The 20,982-nt window shown below is 48.3% G+C and overlaps 1 protein-coding gene across 1 annotated transcript in view; it reads right to left on the reverse strand.

Annotated features, from left to right (window-relative positions):
- DHX36 (DEAH-box helicase 36) overlaps window positions 1-20,982 on the reverse strand; it is a 290,388-nt gene that overhangs the window by 76,464 nt on the left and 192,942 nt on the right. The window lies entirely within an intron of this gene.

The raw sequence follows: 20,982 nt of genomic DNA on the forward strand, positions 1-20,982 counted from the left end.
ATGGGCTTGGAACCTGTTTCATGTACCTGATTTAATTGATATACGAACCCTGAATGGCAGATGCAGGAAGGAAGACTGTTTGTTTGTATTGTAGCCTTTCCTGTTGTAATCTCAAACACTGGGTTTGCCTGGAGATGTGAATGAGACCGAAACATTTGTATTTTGAAGCTATGTGATAAATTTATCAATAGTGAATGTTATTCTGATACCAAACTTTGTCTGGGTGACAGGAAGGAGGATATTGTTTTTTTGCACTTACTGACATCCTTGTAAAAAAAATTATTTATATTTTGTGTGATAACCTGATTGGTTGGAGAAGACAGGGAGGGCTTACCCCCCTGTGGTACTGTGTGGAAAATTGACATAAAAAGGAGGCCTGCGTGCCTCCAGATTGTATTGTACCATCTTATTCTGCTGGAACATCTTGCTGTATGCTGTTGCCCCTAGCAATAGGGATGAGTCTTTTTTAAGGCTATTATTGAGCAAATAAACATCTGCCTCAAGAAGATTGCTTCATCTTGTGACCTACAGGGTTATGCCAAACATAGCCCCGTCCTCCGGCTGTCCAGGGAAGCACCTAACGTCTCCAAGTCCCGCCTTTCACCAGCTACCGGTAGAGGCCTAGCAAGTGGCTAGTGGGGATTCGTCAACACCACACAGGTGTGGTAAGGCAGTGCGTCGGCACATAAAGAGCAGAACCGTGGTTCCAAACGCCATGGCAGGTTAGGAGTTTGGTGGTGGCAGCATAAACCCGCCCACAGCGCAGTGGGTGGAGTCAGTAACAGGCGGTTACTGATGGTAAGCGGGAATCCCCTATGTGGTCAGGCCTCGTGTGACCTAACCTTCCATTCTGTGCACAGGGGACGGGACGCGAAAGCGGTGAGTGCTTTCGTACGGAACCGTCCTGTCACAGGTACTATTCAACCCTGTTTGTGGTCCCAAAACCGGATGGCTCGGTCAGACCCATTCTAAATCTAAAATCCCTAAACCTGTACTTGAAAAAGTTCAAATTCAAGATGGAATCACTCCGGGCAGTGATCTCCAGCCTGGAAGGGGGGGATTTTATGGTGTCGCTAGACATAAAGGATGCATACCTTCATGTCCCCATATATCCTCCTCATCAGGAGTACCTGAGATTCGCTGTTCAGGACTGTCATTACCAGTTTCAGACGTTGCCGTTTGGGCTTTCCACGGCCCCGAGGATTTTCACCAAGGTAATGGCGGAAATGATGGTGCTCCTGCGCAGGCAGGGAGTCACAATTATCCCATACTTGGACGATCTCCTGATAAAAGCGAGATCGAGAGATCAATTGCTGAAAAGCGTGTCGCTCTCCCTGAGATTGCTGCAGCAGCACGGTTGGATTCTAAATCTACCAAAGTCACAATTGATTCCAACGACTCGGCTATCATTCCTAGGCATGATTCTGGACACGGAACAGAAGAGGGTTTTTCTCCCAATGGAAAAAGCCCAGGAACTCCAGAACATGGTCAGAGACCTGCTAAAACCAAAAAGAGTGTCAGTTCATCAATGCACTCGAGTTCTGGGGAAAATGGTGGCAGCCTACGAGGCCATCCCCTTCGGCAGGTTCCATGCGAGGACATTTCAGTGGGACCTTCTGGACAAGTGGTCCGGGTCCCATCTACAATTACATCAGAAAATAAGCCTGTCTCCAGGGCCAGGGTGTCTCTCCTGTGGTGGCTGCAGAGTGCTTACCTTCTAGAGGGTCGCAGGTTCGGCATTCAAGACTGGGTTCTGGTGACCACGGACGCGAGCCTCCGAGGATGGGGAGCAGTCACACAAGGAAGACATTTTCAGGGACTATGGTCAAGCCAGGAGGCTTGTCTACACATCAACGGCCTATGACATGCGGAGAATCTTCTTCGCAACCTACTGGTTATGATTCAATCAGACAACGTCACAGCCGTGGCTCATGTAAACCGCCAAGGCGGGACAAGGAGCAGAGTGGCAATGGCGGAAACCACCAGGATTCTTCGCTGGGCGGAAAATCACGAAAGCGCTCTGTCAGCAGTCTTCATTCCGGGAGTGGACAACTGGGAAGCAGACTTCCTCAGCAGACACGATCTCCATCCAGGAGAGTGGGGACTTCATCAAGAAGTTTTTGCAGAGATAACAAGTCTTTGGGGACTTCCTCAAATAGACATGATGGCGTCACGCCTCAACAAGAAGCTTCGGAGGTATTGTGCCAGGTCAAGGGACCCTCAGGCAGTAGCGGTAGACGCCCTGGTGACTCCATAGGTGTTTCAGTCGGTCTATGTGTTCCTCTTCTTCCTCTCATCTCAAAAATATTGAGAATCATAAGACGGAAAAGAGTGCAGACAATGCTCATTGTTCCAGATTGGCCTTGAAGGGCCTGGTATTCAGATCTTCAGGAAATGCTCACAGAAGATTCGTGGCCTCTTCCTCTCAGGGAGGACCTGTTGCAGCAGGGGCCCTGCATGTTCCAAGACTTACCGCAGTTACGTTTGACGGCATGGCGGTTGAACACCGAATCCTAGCTGGGAAAGGTATTCCGGAGGAAGTCATTCCTACTCTGATAAAGGCTAGGAAGGAGGTGACGGCGAAAAATTATCACCGTATCTGGAGGAAGTATGTATCTTGGTGTGAAGCCAAGAATGCTCCTACGGAAGATTTCCATCTGGGCCGTTTTCCCCACTTTCTACAGACAGGAGTGGATATGGGCCTAAAGTTAGGCTCCATTAAGGTACAGATTTCGGCCCTATCTATTTTCTTTCAGAAGGAATTGGCTTCTCTCCCAGAAGTCCAGACGTTTGTAAAGGGAGTGCTGCACATCCAGCCTCCTTTTGTGCCCCCAGTGGCACCGCGGGACCTTAACGTGGTATTACGGTTCCTAAAATCTCTGGTTTGAACCTCTTCAAACGGTTGAATTAAAATTTCTCACTTGGAAGGTGGTCATGTTGTTGGCCTTGGCATCTGCAAGGCGGGTGTCAGAATTGGTGGCCTTGTCTTACAAGAGTCCCTATTTGATTTTCCATGTGGATAGAGCAGAGTTGAGGACTCGTCCTCAATTTTTGCCTAAGGTGGTTTCTTCATTTCATATGAACCAACCTATTGTGGTGCCTGTGGCTACGGGTGACTTGGAGGACTCCAAGTCCCTGGATGTAGTCAGGGCCTTAAAAGTGTATGTAGCCAGGACAGCTCGGTTTAGGAAAACAGAAGCACTGTTTATCCTGTATGCAGCCAACAAAGTTGGCACTCCTGCTTCGAAGCAGACTATTGCTCGCTGGATCTGTAACACGATTCAGCAGGCTCATTCTACGGCTGGCTTGCCGTTACCAAATTCAGTAAAGGCCCATTCCACTAGGAAGGTGGGCTCTTCTTGGGCGGCTGCCCGAGGTGTCTCGGCATTACAGCTTTGCCGAGCGGCGACTTGGTCGGGTTCAAACACTTTTGCAAAGTTCTATAAGTTTGATACCCTGGCTGATGAGGACCTTGCGTTTGCTCAATAGGTGCTGCACTCTCCCGCCCGGTCTGGAGCTTTGGTATAAACCCCATGGTCCTTACGGAGTCCCCAGCATCCTCTAGGACGTAAGAGAAAATAAGATTTTAAACCTACCGGTAAATCTTTTTCTCCTGGTCCGTAGAGGATGCTGGGCGCCCGTCCCAGTGCGGACATATTTCTGCAAGGCTTGTATATAGTTGTTGCTTTCATAAGGGTTATGTTACAGTTAAGATCAGTCTTTGGCTGATACTGTTTTATTCATACTGTTAACTGGTTGCGTATATTCCATGTTATACGGTGTGGATGGTGTGGGCTGGTATGAATCTTGCCCTTAGATTAACAAAAATCCTTTCCTTGTACTATATGTCTCCTCTGGGCACAGTTTCTCTAACTGAGGTCTGGAGGAGGGGCATAGAGGGAGGAGCCAGTGCACACCCATTCTAAAGTTCTTTGTAGTGCCCATGTCTCCTGCGGAGCCCGTCTCTACCCCATGGTCCTTACGGAGTCCCCAGCATCCTCTACAGACTAGGAAAAAAAGATTTACCGGTAGGTTTAAAATCTTATTTTCTATAGCTTCTATACTTCTTGTCAGGACACGTGACACAGTTACACTGCTCTGTACTGATATATACAATAATATATATACTTTTCTATAGCTTCTAGTATTATAGTGCAGCATTTTTGGTGACCAACAGTATACATATATAGTACAGTACAGTAGGCCATTGCTATTGATATATTACTGGCATATAATTCCACACTTTAAAAAATGGAGAACAAAAATGTGGAGGGTAAAATAGGGAAAGATCAAGATCCACTTCCACTTCGTGCTGAAGCTGCTGCCACTAGTCATGGCCGAGACGATGAAATGCCATCAGCGTCGTCTGCCAAGGCCGATGCCCAATGTTATAGTAGAGAGCATGTAAAATCCAAAAAACAAAAGTTCAGTAAAATTACCCAAAAATCAAAATTAAAAGCGTCTGATGAGCAGCGTAAACTTGCCAATATGCCATTTACGACACGGAGTGGCAAGGAACGTCTGAGACCCTGTCCTATGTTCATGGCTAGTGGTTCAGCTTCACATGTGGATGGAAGCACTCATCTTCCCGCTAGAAAAATGAAAAGACTTAAGCTGGCAAAAGCACAGCAAAGAACTGTACGTTCTTCTAAATCACAAATCCCCAAGGAGAGTCCAATTGTGTAGGTTGCAATGCCTGACGTTCCCAACACTGGACGGGAAGAGGTGGCGCCTTCCACCATTTGCACGCCCCCTGCAAGTGCTGGAAGGAGCACCCGCAGTCCAGTTACTGATAGTCAAATTGAAGATGTCACTGTTGAAGTACACCAGGATGAGGATATGGGTGTTGCTGGCGCTGAGGAGGAAATTGACAAGGAGGATTCTGATGGTGAGGTGGTTTGTTTAAGTCAGGCACCCGGGGAGACACCTGTTGTCCGTGGGACGAATATGGCCATTGACATGCCTGGTCAAATTACAAAAAAAATCACCTCTTCGGTGTGGAATTATTTCAACAGAAATGCGGACAACAGGTGTCAAGCCGTGTGTTGCCTTTGTCAAGCTGTAATAAGTAGGGGTAAGGACGTTAACCACCTCGGAACATCCTCCCTTATACGTCACCTGGAGCGCATTCATCAGAAGTCACTGACAAGTTCAAAAACTTTGGGTGACAGCAGAAGCAGTCCACTGACAACTAAATCCCTTCTTCCTCTTGTACCCAAGCTCCTGCAAACCACACCACCAACTCCCTCAGTGTCAATTTCCTCCTTAGACAGGAACGCCAATAGTCCTGCAGGCCATGTCACTGGCAAGTCTGACGAGTCCTCTCCTAACTGGGATTCCTCCGATGGATCCTTGAGTGTAACGCCTACCGCTGCTGGTGCTGCTGTTGTTGCTGCTGGGAGTCGATCGTCATCCCAGAGGGGAAGTCGGAAGACCACTTGTACTACTTCCAGTAAGCAATTGACTGTCCAACAGTCCTTTGCGAGGAAGATGAAATATCACAGCAGTCATCCTGCTGCAAAGCGGATTACTCAGGTCTTGGCAGCTGCGGTGGTATTAAACGTGTGTCCGGTATCCACCGTTAATTCACAGGGAATTAGAGAATTGCTTGAGGTACTGTGTCCCCGGTACCAATACCATCTAGGTTCCATTTCTCTAGGCAGGCGATACCGAGAATATACACAGACGTCAGAAAAGAATCACCATTGTCCTAAAAAATGCAGTTGTACCCAATGTCCACTTAACCACGGACATGTGGACAAGTGGAGCAGGGCAGACTCAGGACTATATGACTGTGACAGCCCACTGGGTAGATGTATTGCCTCCCGCAGCAAGAACAGCAGCGGCGGCACCAGTAGCAGCATCTCGCAAACGCCAACTCGTTCCTAGGCAGGCTATGCTTTGTATCACCGCTTTCCATAAGAAGCACACAGCTGACAACCTCTTACGGAAACTGAGGAACATCATCGCAGAATGGCTTACCCCAATTGGACTCTCCTGGGGATTTGTGACATCGGACAACAAACCAATATTGTGCGTGCATAACATGTGGGCAAATTCCAGCACGTCCCATGTTTTGCACATACATTGAATTTGGTGGTGCAGAATTTTTTAAAAAACGACAGGGGCGTGCAAGAGATGCTGTCGGTGGCCCGAAGAATTGCGGGCCACTTTCGACATTCAGCCACCGCGTGCCGAAGACTGGAGCACCAGCAAACACTCCTGAACCTGCCCCGCCATCATCTGAAGCAAGAGGTGGTAACGAGGTGGAATTCAACCCTCTATATGCTTCAGAGGATGGAGGAGCAGCAAAAGGCCATTCAAGCCTATACATCTGCCTACGATATAGGCAAAGGAGGGGGAATGCACCTGACTCAAGCACAGTGGAGAATGATTTCAACGTTGTGCAAGGTTCTGCAACCCTTTGAACTTGCCACACGTGAAGTCAGTTCAGACACTGCCAGCCTGAGTCAGGTCATTCCCCACATCAAGCTTTTGCAGAAGAAGCTGGAGAGATTGAAGGAGGAGCTAAAACGGAGCGATTCCGCTAGGCATGAGGGACTTGTGGATGGAGCCCTTAATTCGCTTAACCAGGATTCACGGGTGGTCAATCTGTTGAAATCAGAGCACTACATTTTGGCCACCGTGCTCGATCCTAGGTTTAAAGCCTACGTTGTATCTCTCTTTCCGGCAGACACAAGTGTGCAGAGGTGCAAAGACCTGCTGGTGAGACACTTGTCAAGTCAAGCGGAACGTGACCCGTCAACAGCTCCTCCTTCACATTCTCCCGCAACTGGGGCTGCGAGGAAAAGGCTAAGAATTCCGAGCCCACCCGCTGGCGGTGATGCAGGGCAGTCTGGAGCGAGTGCTGACATCTGGTCCGGACTGAAGGACCTGCCAACGATTACTGATATGTCGTCTACTGTCACTGCATATGATTCTGTCACCATTGAAAGAATGGTAGAGGATTATATGAGTGACCGCATCTAAGTAGGCACGTCAGACAGTCCGTGCGTATACTGGCTGGAAAAAGAGGCAATTTGGAGGCCCTTGCACAAACTGGCTTTATTTTACCTAAGTTTTTTTTCTTTTGGGGAACATTTCCATACTTTACGATCCACATGGACTACGATTGGAACGGTAAAGTGTGCCGAGCGAAGCGGTAGCGGAGCGAAGGCACCATGCCCGAAGCATGGCGAGCGAAGCGAGCTATGCGAGGGGACGCGGTGCACTAATTGGGGTTCCCAGTCACTTTACGCAAAAAACGACACCAAAAAAAGTTAAAAATCTCATGTCGACCTTTTCATATGTCGACCTTTCATGTGTCGACCATGTGTCCATGTCGACCATGTCAATGTCGACCAATAGTGGTCGACCTAATGACTGTCGACCATAACATGGTCGACCATTCATACCGGAACCGTGGAATCCAGTGTACCTCGCAGAAAGAGAGTTAACAATGGTAAGTCTACCATAAATCTCCTTTTCTGCAGCGGGGTACACTGGTATTCTACAGGTAATAACTTCGGGGATGTCCTAAAGCAGTTCCTCATGGGAGGGGATGCACTGTAGCGGGCACAAGAACCCGGCGTCCAAAGGAAGCATCCTGGGAGGCGGAAGTATCAAAGGCATAGAACCTGATGAACGTGTTCACAGAGGACGACGTAGCTGCCTTGCACAATTGTTCTGCGGACGCGCACGGCAGGCCGCCCAAGAAGGTCCAACCGACCGAGTAGAATGGGTCTGGATAACAGCAGGAGCTGGGAGCCCAGCCTGCACATAAGCTTGTACAATCACCATTCTAATCCATCTGGCAAAGGTTTGCTTATTCGCAGGCCAGCCACATTTGTGAAAACCAAAAAGTACAAAAAGGGAATCTGACCTCCTGATGGTGGCAGACCTCTCCACATAAACACGGTGAGCCCGTACCACATCCAAAGATTTTTCTTTGGAAGACAGACCTGAAGAGGTGAAGGCCGGAACCACAATCTCCTGGTTACGGTGAAAAGATGATGCCACCTTAGGCAAATAAACATGGCGATCACGGTGAAAAATCAGAAAGGGTGGACAACAGGACAAAGCGCCTAAGTCCGACACCCTCCTAGTAGAGGCAATAGCCAACAGAAATAGGACCTTAAGCGTAAGGCATTTAAGGTCCACAGACTCAAGAGGTTCAAATGGAGACTCTTGCAGGGCATTCAAGGCTACAGACAGATTCCATGGAGCCACAGGAGGAACATAGGGAGGCTGAATCCGTAGAACACCCTGAGTGAAAGTGTGAACGTCAGGAAGAGACGCAATTTTTCTCTGAAACCACACCGACAAGGCAGAAATACACTGCTCAAAAAAATAAAGGGAACACTAAAATAACACATCCTAGATCTGAATGAATGAAATATTCTTTACTTTGTTTTTTACATAGTTGAATGTGCCGACAACAAAATCACATAAAAATTATCAATGGAAATCAAATTTATTAACCCATGGAAGTCTGGATTTGGAGTCACACTCAAAATTAAAGTGGAAAAACACACTACAGGCTGATCCAACTTTGATGTAATGTCCTTAAAACAAGTCAAAATGAGGCTCAGTAGTGTGTGTGGCCTCCACGTGCCTGTATCACCTCCCTACAATGCCTGGGCATGCTCCTGATGAGGTGGCGGATGGTCTCCTGAGGGATCTCCTCCCAGACCTGGACTAAAGTATCCGCCAACTCCTGGACAGTCTGTCGTGCAACGTGGCGTTGGTGGATGGAGCGAGACATTATGTCCCAGATGTGCTCAATTGGATTCAGGTCTGGGGAACGGGCGGGCCAGTCCATAGCATCAATGCCTTCGTCTTGCAGGAACTGCTGACACACTCCAGCCACATGAGGTCTAGCATTGTCCTGCATTAGGAGGAACAAACTGCACCAGCATATGGTCTCACAAGGGGTCTGAGGATCTCATCTCGGTACCTAATGGCAGTCAGTCTACCTCTGGCGAGCACATGGAGGGATGTGCGGCCCCACAAAGAAATGCCACCCCACACCATTACTGACCCACTGCCAAACCGGTCATGCTGGAGGATGTTGCAGGCAGCAGAACGTTCTCCTTGGCGTCTCCAGACTCTGTCACATGTGCTAAGTGAGAACCTGCTTTCATCTGTGAAGAGCACAGGGCGCCAGTGGCGAATTTGCCAATCTTGGTGTTCTCTGGAAAATGCCAAACGTCCTGCACGGTGTTGGGCTGTAAGCACAATCCCCACCTGTGGACTTCGGGCCCTCATACCATTCTCATGGAGTCTGTTTCTGATCGTTTGAGTAGACACATGCACATTTGTGGCTTGCTGGTTGTCATTTTGCAGGGCTCTGGAAGTGCTCCTCCTGCTCCTCCTTGCACAAAGGCAGAGGTAGCGGTCCTGCTGCTGGGTTGTTGCCCTCCTACAGCCTCCTCCACGTCTCATGATGTACTGGCCTGTCTCCTGGTAGCGCCTCCATGCCCTGGACACTACGCTGACAGACACAGCAAACCTTCTTGCCACAGCTCGCTTTGATGTGCCATCCTGGATGAGCTGCACTACCTGAGCCACTTGTGTGGGTTGTAGACTCTGTCTCATGCTACCACTAGAGTGAAAGCACCGCCAGCTATCAAAAGTGACCAAAACATCAACCAGAAAGCATAGGAGCTGAGAAGTGGTCTGTGGTCACCACCTGCAGAACAACTCTTTTATTGGGGGTGTCTTGCTATAATTTCCACCTGTTGTCTATTCCATTTGCACAACAGCATGTGAAATTGATTGTCAATCAGTGTTGCTTCCTAAGTGGACAGTTTGATTTCACAGAAGTGTGATTGACTTGGAGTTACATTGTATTGTTGAAGTGTTCCCTTTATTTTTTTGAGCAGTGTATGAACCTTGAGGGAGGCCAGACAAAGGCCCAAATCTAGGCCTTGCTGCAGAAAAGCCAACAGTCTGGAAGTTTTGAAAGTACATGCATCATAATTCTTAGCAGCACACCAGGTGAAGTAAGAATTCCAGACTCTGTAATACCGATAAATCTGAGCCGAAGCTGGTTTACGGGCTTTCAAGATAGTTTAAAATGACCACCTCTTGATCTCAGGAGTGATGCTTCAAGAGCCACGCCATCAAAGCTAGTCTGGCCAGGTCCGAGTAGACACAAGGGCCCTAAACGAGGTCTAGGCGTTGAGGAATTAGAAGAGGACCCTCTATCAAGAGACCCTGTAGGTCTGAGAACCAATGCCGTCTGGGCTACGCAGGAGCTACTAGAAGTAGTTTTCCTCCTTCTTACTTGAACTTCCGTACTACCCTGGGCAGGAGTGACACTGGAGGCACATGTATGACAGCCGAAGATTCCATGGAACTGCCAGTGCGTCCACGAACACTGCTTGAGGATCCTTTGTCCTTGCTCCGAAGACCGGAACCTTGTGATTGTGTCGTGATACCATCAGGTCTACATCTGGTAGGCCCCACTTGTCCACGAGGAGTTGAAAGACTTTGGGATGAAGACTCCACTCTCCAGCGTGCACGTCCTGACGACTGAGGAAGTCCGCTTCCCGGTTGAGGACTCCCGTAATGAACACTGCCGATATGGCTGGCAGATGGCGTTCCGCCCATTGGAGGATTTTTGACACTTCCATCATTGCCACGCGGCTTCGAGTGTCGCATTGATAATTTCTGTATGCCACCGTGGTGGCGTTGTCTGACTGTACTTGAACAGGCCTGTTCTGTACCAGAGGCAGGGCCAGTGTCAACGCATTGACCACCGCCCGCAATTCTAGAATGTTTATCGGGAGGAGAGATTCCTCCCTGGTCCACCGACCCTGGAGTGTGTTGCTCCAACACCGCGCCCCAACCTCGCAGACTGGCTTCCGTTGTCAGGAGGACCCAGTTGGAGATCCAGAGGGGAGGTCCCTGCTCAACTGTTGGTTCTGTAGCCAGCAGCTCAGCGACAGACGAAACTCCGTAGTCAAGGAGATCATTTGAGACCTGATCTAATAAGGCAGACCGTCCCATTTGGAGAGGATTAAGCTCTGCAGAGGGCGGGAATGAAATTGAGCGTACTCTACCATGTCGAAAGCCGACACCATGAGGCCTAGTACTTCTATCGCCAAGTGTATCGACACTCTCTGGCGAGAGAGGAGGCATATGATCTTTTCCTGAAGTTCCAGGACCTTCTCCGGAGACAGAAACAGTCTTTAGCTGTGTGTGTCCAGCAGCGCCCCCAGGTGCACCATGCTCCTAGCAGGGACCAGCGAGGACTTCTTCCAATTGATGAGCCACACATGGGCTTTTAGGAATTGGACTGACATCTCCAGTTGACTGAGGAGGACATCTTGGGAGTTCGCCAGAATCAGCAAGTCGTCCAGATACGGTAGGATCCTGATTCCCTGACGACGGAGGAGAGCCATCATCACGGCTATGAGCTTGGTGAAAATCTGAGGTGCCGTGGCCAGTCCAAATGGCAGAGCCTGGAACTGAAAATGAAGGTTGCCAATAGCAAACCGCAAATACTGCTGATGCGAAATGGCAATAGGTATGTGCAGGTAAGCATCCTGTATGTCCAGGGATACCATATAGTCCTCGTGTTCCATGGCTAGCACAATAAAGTGCAGAGAGTTTCCATACGGAATTTGGAAATTTTTACAAACTTGCTCAATGATTTGAGGTTGAGGATAAGCCGGAAAGACCCATTCCGTTTCAGCACTAGAAACAGGGTCTAATAGTATCCCCTGCCTCTCTGGGACAGAGGTACCGGCACTACCACTCCTGTTTCCAGGAGGGATTGTACAACCAGGTGTAGAGCTTGCGCTTTCAATGGATCCGAGGGGATAACCGTTGAACAGAGCTGGCGAGGGTGACGTATCTAGAAAGAGATTGCGTACCCGTGAGAGAAAACTTTCAGTACCCAGGCGTCTGAAGTGGTCTTTAAACAGGCTTTGGTGAACTGCAGAAGTCAGCCTCCCACTCTGGGGTCCCCCAGGGGGAGGCCCACCCCATCATGGAGCAGGCTGACGGGTGGCCCAGGATTGTTTAGATTTGGGCTTAGTGGTTTTGGAAGTACGGGCCTGTCTTTGGTATGCCTGACCTTTTGCTTTACTTGGAGGTCGATAGGAACGAAAAGTGGTACTCTTAGCCTTCTGGGTAGAAAGATTAGTACTTGGGAGAAACGCAGTCTTGGGCGTTGCCAAGTGAGTCACAATCTTATTCAGATCCAAACAGGATGTTTCCCTTGAAAGGGAGTACCTCCCAGGTTTTTTTTTAGAGTCCAGGTCCACCTTCCAGGACCTTAACCACAGAATCCGGCGAGCCAGGATAGACGTAGTAGAAGCCTTGGCCGCCATTACCCCTGCATCAGAGGCCACCTCCTGAATATAGTAAGAGGCTCTGGTAATATATACGACAGATATTGTCTGGCAGTGTCAGAAAAATCCTGTGGTAGCTCCTCCTCAATTGCCTGAACCCATGCTTTAATTCCTTTTGCTGCCCAACAGGCAGCCATAGTTGGTCTATGTCCAGCACCGGTAAGAGTGTAAATAGACTTCAGGCATCCCTCCACACGCTTATCTGTTAGTTCCTTCAGTGAGGTGACAGTGGTGACAGGCTGAGTAGATGACACCACAAGACGGGTGACATGAGAGTCCACCGGCGGTGGAGTTTCCCATTTACTGCTCAACTCCGCAGGGATAGGATAACGAGCTAGCATCTTTTTAGACAGGGAAAACTTATTTCCTGGAGATGACCAGGATTCCTGACGTACGTCAATTAAGAGGTCAGAGTGTGGTAAAACTATTTTAGCAACTTTCTGACGTTTAAACTCATCAGGTTTCTTAGATGGAACAGGGGGCTCAATATCATCAATTTGGAGAATCAGCTTGATAACCTTCACAAGGTCAGGAACATCAACCTGGGTTGCAGATTCCTCATCAGAAGCCACTGTATCAGTGTCTGATGGATCAGTATATTCCCCATCTTCATCGGACGAATTATCCGAAATGTTAGTGAATTGTGAAGAAGAAATGGCCCGCTTAGATGACCCCTTCGCCCCAGAGGGACGTGGGGTGGGCTTTTGTCTAACCAAAGTCTGATTTAATTGCTGTAACTGGGTAGACAAAGTATCCACCCATGGCGGATTAACTACAGGGACAATATGTGGCTGTAATGGCACAGGAGGCCCCACAGGGGGCATGAGACGCGTTACAAGCGTAGTCAGCATATTTGAAAAAGCTGCCCAAGGTGGGTCATGAATGACCACAGGTGCCACAGACAGACTGGGAGATGTATGACCCTCAGCGCCTAAACCAGCAGCTAACACTTCCCCCACTGGTGAATCCGTGACGACAGCACTGCATGATGCAGGAGTGTCCGCAGATGTCCCACCCTGTATAGCAGACATCATGTGGGAAGCAGCCTTAGGATGTAATAGTACAACATACCCAAACACAAAAAGACCAGCAAATAAATAGGATTTTAATACCTACCGGTAAATCCTTTTCTCTTAGTCCGTAGAGGATGCTGGGGATGCTTCAAGAACCATGGGGTATAGACGGGATCCGCAGGAGACATGGGCACACTTTAAGACTTTGAATGGGTGTGAACTGGCTCCTCCCTCTATGCCCCTCCTCCAGACTTCAGTTTAAGTAACTGTGCCCAGGGAGACGGACATTTCGAGGAAAGAATTTATTGATAAACCACGGTGAGCATTTTACCAGCTCACACCTCCAGTATGCTGCAGAACGTGGCATTCAATAGAAAACCAGCCGCCGGCATGAAGAATATGCAGCAATACGCTGACATAAAGCGTAACACAACCTGTGTGTGTAAACACAACCAATGACAGCATAACGCATGCCATGGCATGAATATCGTCAGCAACAGGCTAACCATGTGTGTAAACCGACCCAATAACTGCAGATACAGTATGCACTGGGGCGGGCGCCCAGCATCCTCTACGGACTAAGAGAAAAGGATTTACCGGTAGGTATTAAAATCCTATTTTCTCATACGTCCTAGAGGATGCTGGGGATGCTTCAAGAACCATGGGTTTTATACCAAAGCTCTAGAACAGGCGGGAGAGTGCGGATGACTCTGCAGGACCTATTGACCAAACAAGAGGTCCTCATCAGCCAGGACATCAAACTTGTAAAACTTCGCAAAGGTGTTTGATCCCGACCAAGTAGCAACTCGGCAAAGCTGTAATGCCGAGACCCCTCGGGCAGCCGCCCAAGATGAGCCCACCTTTCTGGTAGAATGGGCCTTCACCGATTTCGGTAACGGCAATCCTGCCGTAGAATGAGCCTGCTGAATCGTATTACAGATCCAGCGTGCAATAGTCTCTTGGAAGCAGGAGCCCCAATCTTGTTGGGAGCCCATAGGACAAACAGAGCATCTGTTTTCCTAATTTCAGCCGTTCTGGCGACATAGATTTTCAAAGCTCTGACCACATCGAGAAACTTTGAATCCGCCAAGGCGTCAGTAGCCACTGGCACCACAATAGGCTGGTTTACGTGAAACGATGAAACCACTTTTGGCAGAAATTGCTGACGAGTTCTCAACTCCGCTCTATCAGCATGGAAGATTAAATAGGGGCTTTTGTGAGACAAAGCTGCCAATTCAGATACCCGCCTTGTGGATGCCAAAGCGAACAACATGACTACTTTCCAAGTAAGGAATTTTAACTCAACTTTATGTAAAGGTTCAAACCAATGAGATTGCAGGAACTGCAACACCACATTAAGATCCCTAGGTGCCACTGGGGGCACAAAGGGAGGTTGGATGTGCAGTACGCCTTTCACGAAGGTCTGAACTTCTGGAAGGGAGGCCAATTCTTTCTGAAAGAAAATTGATAAGGCCGAAATTTGTACTTTAATGAAGCCTAACTTTATGCCCGCATCCACACCTGCTTGCAAAAAATGGAGCAAATGCCCCAGCAGAAAGTCCTCCATAGGAGCCTTCAGGGATTCAAACCAAGACACATATTTTCTCTAAATACGGTGGTAATGTTTTGCCATTACTTCTTTTCTAGCCTGAAGAAGTGTGGGAATGACTTCACTGGGAATACCCTTTCGGGCTAGGATTTGGCGTTCATCCGCCATGCCGTCAAACGCAGCCGCGGTAAGTCTTGATACACGCATGGTCCTTGTTGTAACAGGTCCTCTCGTAGAGGAAGAGGCCAGGGATCTTCTATGAGTAATCCTTGAAGATCGGGATACTAAGCCCTCCTTGGCCAGTCCGGAACAATGAGGATTGCCTGAACCTTTGTTCTTCATATGATCTTTATCATCTTCGGAATGAGTGGAAGTGGAGGGAACACATAGACCGACTGAAACACCCACGGTGTCACCAGGGTGTCCACCGCTATTGCTTGAGGGTCCCTCGACCTGGAACAATATCTCTGAAGGTTTTTGTTGAGGCGAGACGCCAGCATGTTTATTTGAGGAATTCCCCAACGACTTGTCACTTCTGCAAAGACCTCTTGATGAAGACCCCACTCTCCTGGATGGAGATCGTGTCTGCTGAGGAAGTCTGCTTCCCAGTTGTCTACACTCGGAATGAAGACCGCTGACAGAGCGCTTACATGTCTTTCCGCCCAGCGGAGAACTCTTGTGGCCTCCGCCATCGCCGCTCTGCTCTTCGTTCCTCCCTGGCGGTTTACGTACGCCACTGCTGTTAAGTTTTCCGACTGAATTAAGACGGGTAGATCGCGAAGAAGATGTTCCGCTTGCAGAAGGCCATTGTAAATAGCCCTTAATTCCAGAATGTTTATTGCAGACAAGCTTCCTGGCTTGACCATTTTCCCTGGAAATTCTTCCCCCTGAAAGACTGCTCCCCAGCCTCGGAGACTTGCATCCATGGACACCAGGGTCCAATCCTGGATCCCGAACCTTCGTCCCTCTAGGAGGTGAGAACTGTGCAGCCACCACAGGAGAGAGATTCTGGTCCTGGAAGATAGGATTATTTTCCGGTGCATGTGCAGGAGAGACCCGGACCACATGTCCAACTGGTCCCGCTAAAACCACTCTGGCATTTACCCTGCTCACTGAATGGCTTTGTAGGCCGCAACCATCTTCTTCATCACCGGAACGTATTGATGGATTGACACTGTTGCAGATCTGATCCGACTCTGGACCTTCAGAGCTCTTTCCACTACAAGAAACAAACTCTCAACAGTTCTGTATCTAACATTATTCCCAACTCCGACCACCGCGTCGTTGGGATCAACAGTGATTCTGGCAAGTTCAGGAGCCAAGCACTTTGTTGAAGAACTGTCAGGGAGAAAACAACGTTTTGCACCACTTGTTTCTTTACCTCGCCGTACTCAGGAGAGCGTCCCAGTACAGAATAATAATGACTCTTACTATTGAAGGAAAACCATCATACCGCCATCACTCTGGTGAATTGGCAATGACAATCCTGAGTAGCAAACCCAGGTAAGCCTAATGTGGAAGAAACCGTACTTAGACCCTCTTTCTCCTTTCACAGATTGGAGATCCCTGCCCTGAGAGATTCCATCTTGTAGTTCAACTTCTTAAGTAGAAATTTTTGGGATTGTTCTGACCGAGCCGTCCGGCCTCAGAAGCACGAAAAAGCTTGAATTACAGCTTTTTGTTGTGTGTGAGACCGGGACAGCAGGACAATGATCTGATCCTGGCCCAACTCCTGTATGGCGTCGCATACTACCTTCCCGTCCAGAGTAGAATCGGTAAGGTCTATTTGAAAAATCAGTGAGGGGAATCGTCTGGAAACTCCAGTATGTCCCCCTTGGGACTCTATTCTTAAACTCACTGGTCCATGTCCATTCTAGGACTGACTGAAGAGTATTAGACGTGGTCCCACCGGTGTGGGCTCCCGCAAGATAGACACAGCGACCTGCGGTGGATGTGGCGAAGCAGAGGATGATTTCTGCTTCTGCGAACTTGAAAAGGCTGCTGACCTCTTACCTTTTCACCTTCCTCTACCTGCAAAGAAAGGGAAAACTGTATCCATTCGGTCGAAATGACTGCATCCTCCAAAAATGCGTCACCAACCTTCGTGAGGGAACATAGGTCAAGAAGGTAGACTTACCAGTGGTATCTGCCGAGATCAACTTAACAAAGCCATCCCCAAACCAAGTTTCACCTTCATAGGGAAGATACTCCAGTACTTCTCGAAGTCAGCCTCAGCATTCCATTAGTGAATCCACAACGTCCTCCTAGTCGAGACCGCCATGGAAGTGGCTCGCGACCCCAAGAGTCCTATATCCCTTGTAGTCGCACAGCATTATGCTGCAATGATATAGACATGACTCAACTTCAGGAGTACCCTGCATACAACTACTCCCCCATGCGCATGTAATGCTAGTATAATCAACGTACATGCGGACACATAATTAGAGTATCACATATCTTCCTGCATACGATCCTTTGTGACAGGGCCCCGTGCAGAATAGGGGTGACTCTCACATTATTCTATCCATGAGAAGGAATAACTTTACCTCAGCATTCATTATAAATATTTATACATATATTTTCAAATGCACCTAAACACACATATATCTATCTATCTATCTATGCAAATGGGAGGCACTCCTGGGGACCTTCTACAATCGAAATAATGACAGAGACTGCGCCCTGAATTGCAGGTAACGTTTCAGCTGTATTACAGCTTTCGTCAGACCTAATGAACAATGTACAAAATACAGACATTTATACCCCATTCCTCACCTCGTGCAGCGTTGGGGTATAAATGTCTGTACTTTGTACATTGTATATTGTAGAAGGTCCCCAGGAGTGCCTCCCATTTGCATACATATTTCGGCACACAGCCAGGGAAGGCACCGGGGCAGTTGAATACTCAAGCTGAGTGCCGGTCGTGTGGAGGATTTTATATATATATATATATATATATATATATATATATATATATATATCTATATCTAATATGTATACATATAACCTTTTGTCAGGAACAGCAGGGTCCCTAGTGACATTAATACGTTCCCATGTGTATGAACAGGTACAAAATGCCGATTTTGTGGATCTGATCAGGAAACATTATGGTCGACATAAGAAATATTATTCGAGTCGATCTCAGGGAGTAGTAAGTGGGCAAAATAACATTTCTGAGTCTGATAGAAATCTATTCTAGGAATATGACTCCCTCCATAAATATTATTGCATCTGTCATCGTGCCACAGACCTATGTAACCTTACTATACATACATATACATATAGGTATAGCTCTTTTTGATATGCATCACATTATCATGTCAATATCCACCCAGTCAGATATTGGTGGTGCCGACAGGGTCACCCCCCACATCTGTCTCTCCCATATAGTTTTCCCTTGGGAAAAATATACCTCTACTGACATGTTGACATTTGTTTACATGTACCAAGTATTATTAGAAGTCGACAGCGCCGACATAGTCATTCCCTTTGTGGCAGAGCACTCAGCCTCAGATATGCCGACACACGTATACCAAACACCCACCGACATTACACTATAAGGGATAGACCCCAGTACATTCTGTCATGGAAACACAGAAGGAGTTTACCAGCTCATTTCCACAGCGCTCATTATATAGTGTGCTTTATTTTTAACTTATATTGCACCCAACAACTGTGCCCCCCCTCTTTTTTCACTCTGATCTGCCTGTGTGTGTGGGAGCATGGTGCACAGCGCGGCCGCTATGCGGTACCTCAAAGCCGTCACTGAAGTCTTCTGATCTTCCTCTACTCACCTGTCTTCTGACTTCTGGCTCTGCAAGGGGAGTGACGGCGCAGCTCCGGGAACGAGCATCTAGGCGTACCTAGCGATCAGACCCTCTGGAGCTAATGGTGTCCAGTAGCCTAAGAAGCAGAGCCTTGAAACTCACAGAAGTAGGTCTGCTTCTCTCCCCTCAGTCCCACGATGCAGGGAGACTGTTGCCAGCAGTGCTCCCTGAAAATAATAAACCTAACAAAGTCTTTTCAGAGAAACTCAGTAGAGCTCCCCTGTGTTTGACCAGTCTCACTGGGCATAGAATCTAAACTGGAGTCTGGAGGAGGGGCATAGAGGGAGGAGCCAGTTCACACCCATTCAAAGTCTTAAAGTGTGCCCATGTCTCCTGCGGATCCCATCTATACCCCATGGTTCTTGAAGCATCCCCAGCATCCTCTAGGACGTATGAGAAATCCCCTGTGTTTTGTGACAGTAAATACAGAGCACAAACAGAGGATATAAGTGGTGTGGGGTGACTGAAAAAAACAGTGAGAAATCCAAACAGTATACCCTGTGTAGCACTATATATTATATGAGACCCTGACGCACCTAGTTCCCTAGGATACAGACTATAGGGGGTCATTTAGAGTTGATCGTTTGCTAGCAGTTTTTAGCAGCCGTGCAAACGCATAGTCGCCGCCCACGGGGGAGTTTATTTTCGCTTTGCAGGAGTGCGAACGCCTGTGCAGCAGAGCGCCTGCAAACACATTTCGTGCAAAACAAGACCAGCCCTGTAGTTACTTATCCTGTGCGATGATTGCTGCGACGAGTGACACGGTAATGACGTCAGTTACCCACCCGGCCACGCCTGCGTTTTCCCAGCCACTCCCAGAAAACGGTCTGTTGACACCCATAAACGCCCTCTATTTGTCAATCTCCTTGCAATCGGCTGTGCGAATGGAATCGTCGCTAGAACCAGTGCAAAACCACAATGGACTTCGTACCCGTACGACGCGCATGCGCATTGCGGTGCATGCGCAGATTAGCCGTTTTTTCACTGATCGCTACGCAGCGAACAACGGCAGCTAGCGATCAACTCGGAATGACCCCCATAGTGATAGCAAACGTGTGATACACAAGAATGGAATCCACACAGCAGCTATAGGCACACTCAGTCACAGGTACAATGCAGGAATTATCACATATAACAACAAAACTGCACTGGACTAGTAATTACATATAGGTATGTACTGTATGTATACAGATATAACAATGCACAGTAAACACTGGATGTATAGCACAGAATACTTGTACTAAATATTCATATAGCAGTACACTTGTTCTTAACTAAAATGACATGTAGAATACTTAAGTGTCTGTAAATACACAGCACTGACAAGACAGGCGATTTTACCGAGGAGACAGTGCCTAGAAGTCCCAGAGATTAGCACAGCTAGTAGAGAAGATGGCGCAAAAATCTCAGCAGGGAGTGAGGGAGAGAGAAATGCAGGTCCAGGGCGGGAACACCAGCAGTAGATGGCACCCGGAGCTTGGGGAGGGGCTACAGGTCAGCGCCTTATCCCCTCTGCTGGACTTCACCACCGGGTACTGTGGAGCCTTTTGCAAATGGATTTTAATAGATACGACATGTGCTACTTGCCCTGGTTGATATAGTGGGGTCCCTGTGCAACACAGTGTCCACGCCAGCGGCGCGGTCCTTCTCCTGGGACTGCGACCAGACGCGATTTACCTTACCTCCTCCCTTTTAGTGCAGCCACGCGATCCTGGTGAATAACAGTGGTGGTGTGCCTGAAGAAAACCGGTGTGTCTCCGCTGGAAGTACCCGGGAACCAGGCCGCGGGAGTATGCAGCGCCGCTGAGGGAGGTGATGGAGCCGCAACACAGCATGTCATAAAGACATAGAAAGTGCTGCGGCCATTGAAGTCTTCTAAAAAAGCTCTTTTCAGGGCTGCCTAGCCCAGCCCCACCTGTTAAGTGACCTGCACTGCAGGCACTAACTTACAAACTGAGCTCCAGTGCCTGGAGGCAGGGCTATAGAGGAGGTGGTGCAGTGCATCCTGGGAACAGTCAAAGCTTTAGCCTGTTGGTGCCTCGGATCAAGATCCAACTCTACACCCCGTTGTTATTACCTGTGGAATACCAGTGTACCCCGCTGCAGAAATACATTTACATATATTCTGGATTGCTAAATGCATTTCCTCTACAAGTGAGATTTAATTATCTCATGATCTCAATAAGAGTTGTGAGTTGTCACTGTTTGCAGACAATTTATTGGCTATCCTG

Source organism: Pseudophryne corroboree, chromosome 4, assembly GCF_028390025.1.
Source record: "Pseudophryne corroboree isolate aPseCor3 chromosome 4, aPseCor3.hap2, whole genome shotgun sequence".
In the NCBI taxonomy this organism is placed as follows: Eukaryota; Metazoa; Chordata; class Amphibia; order Anura; family Myobatrachidae; genus Pseudophryne; species Pseudophryne corroboree.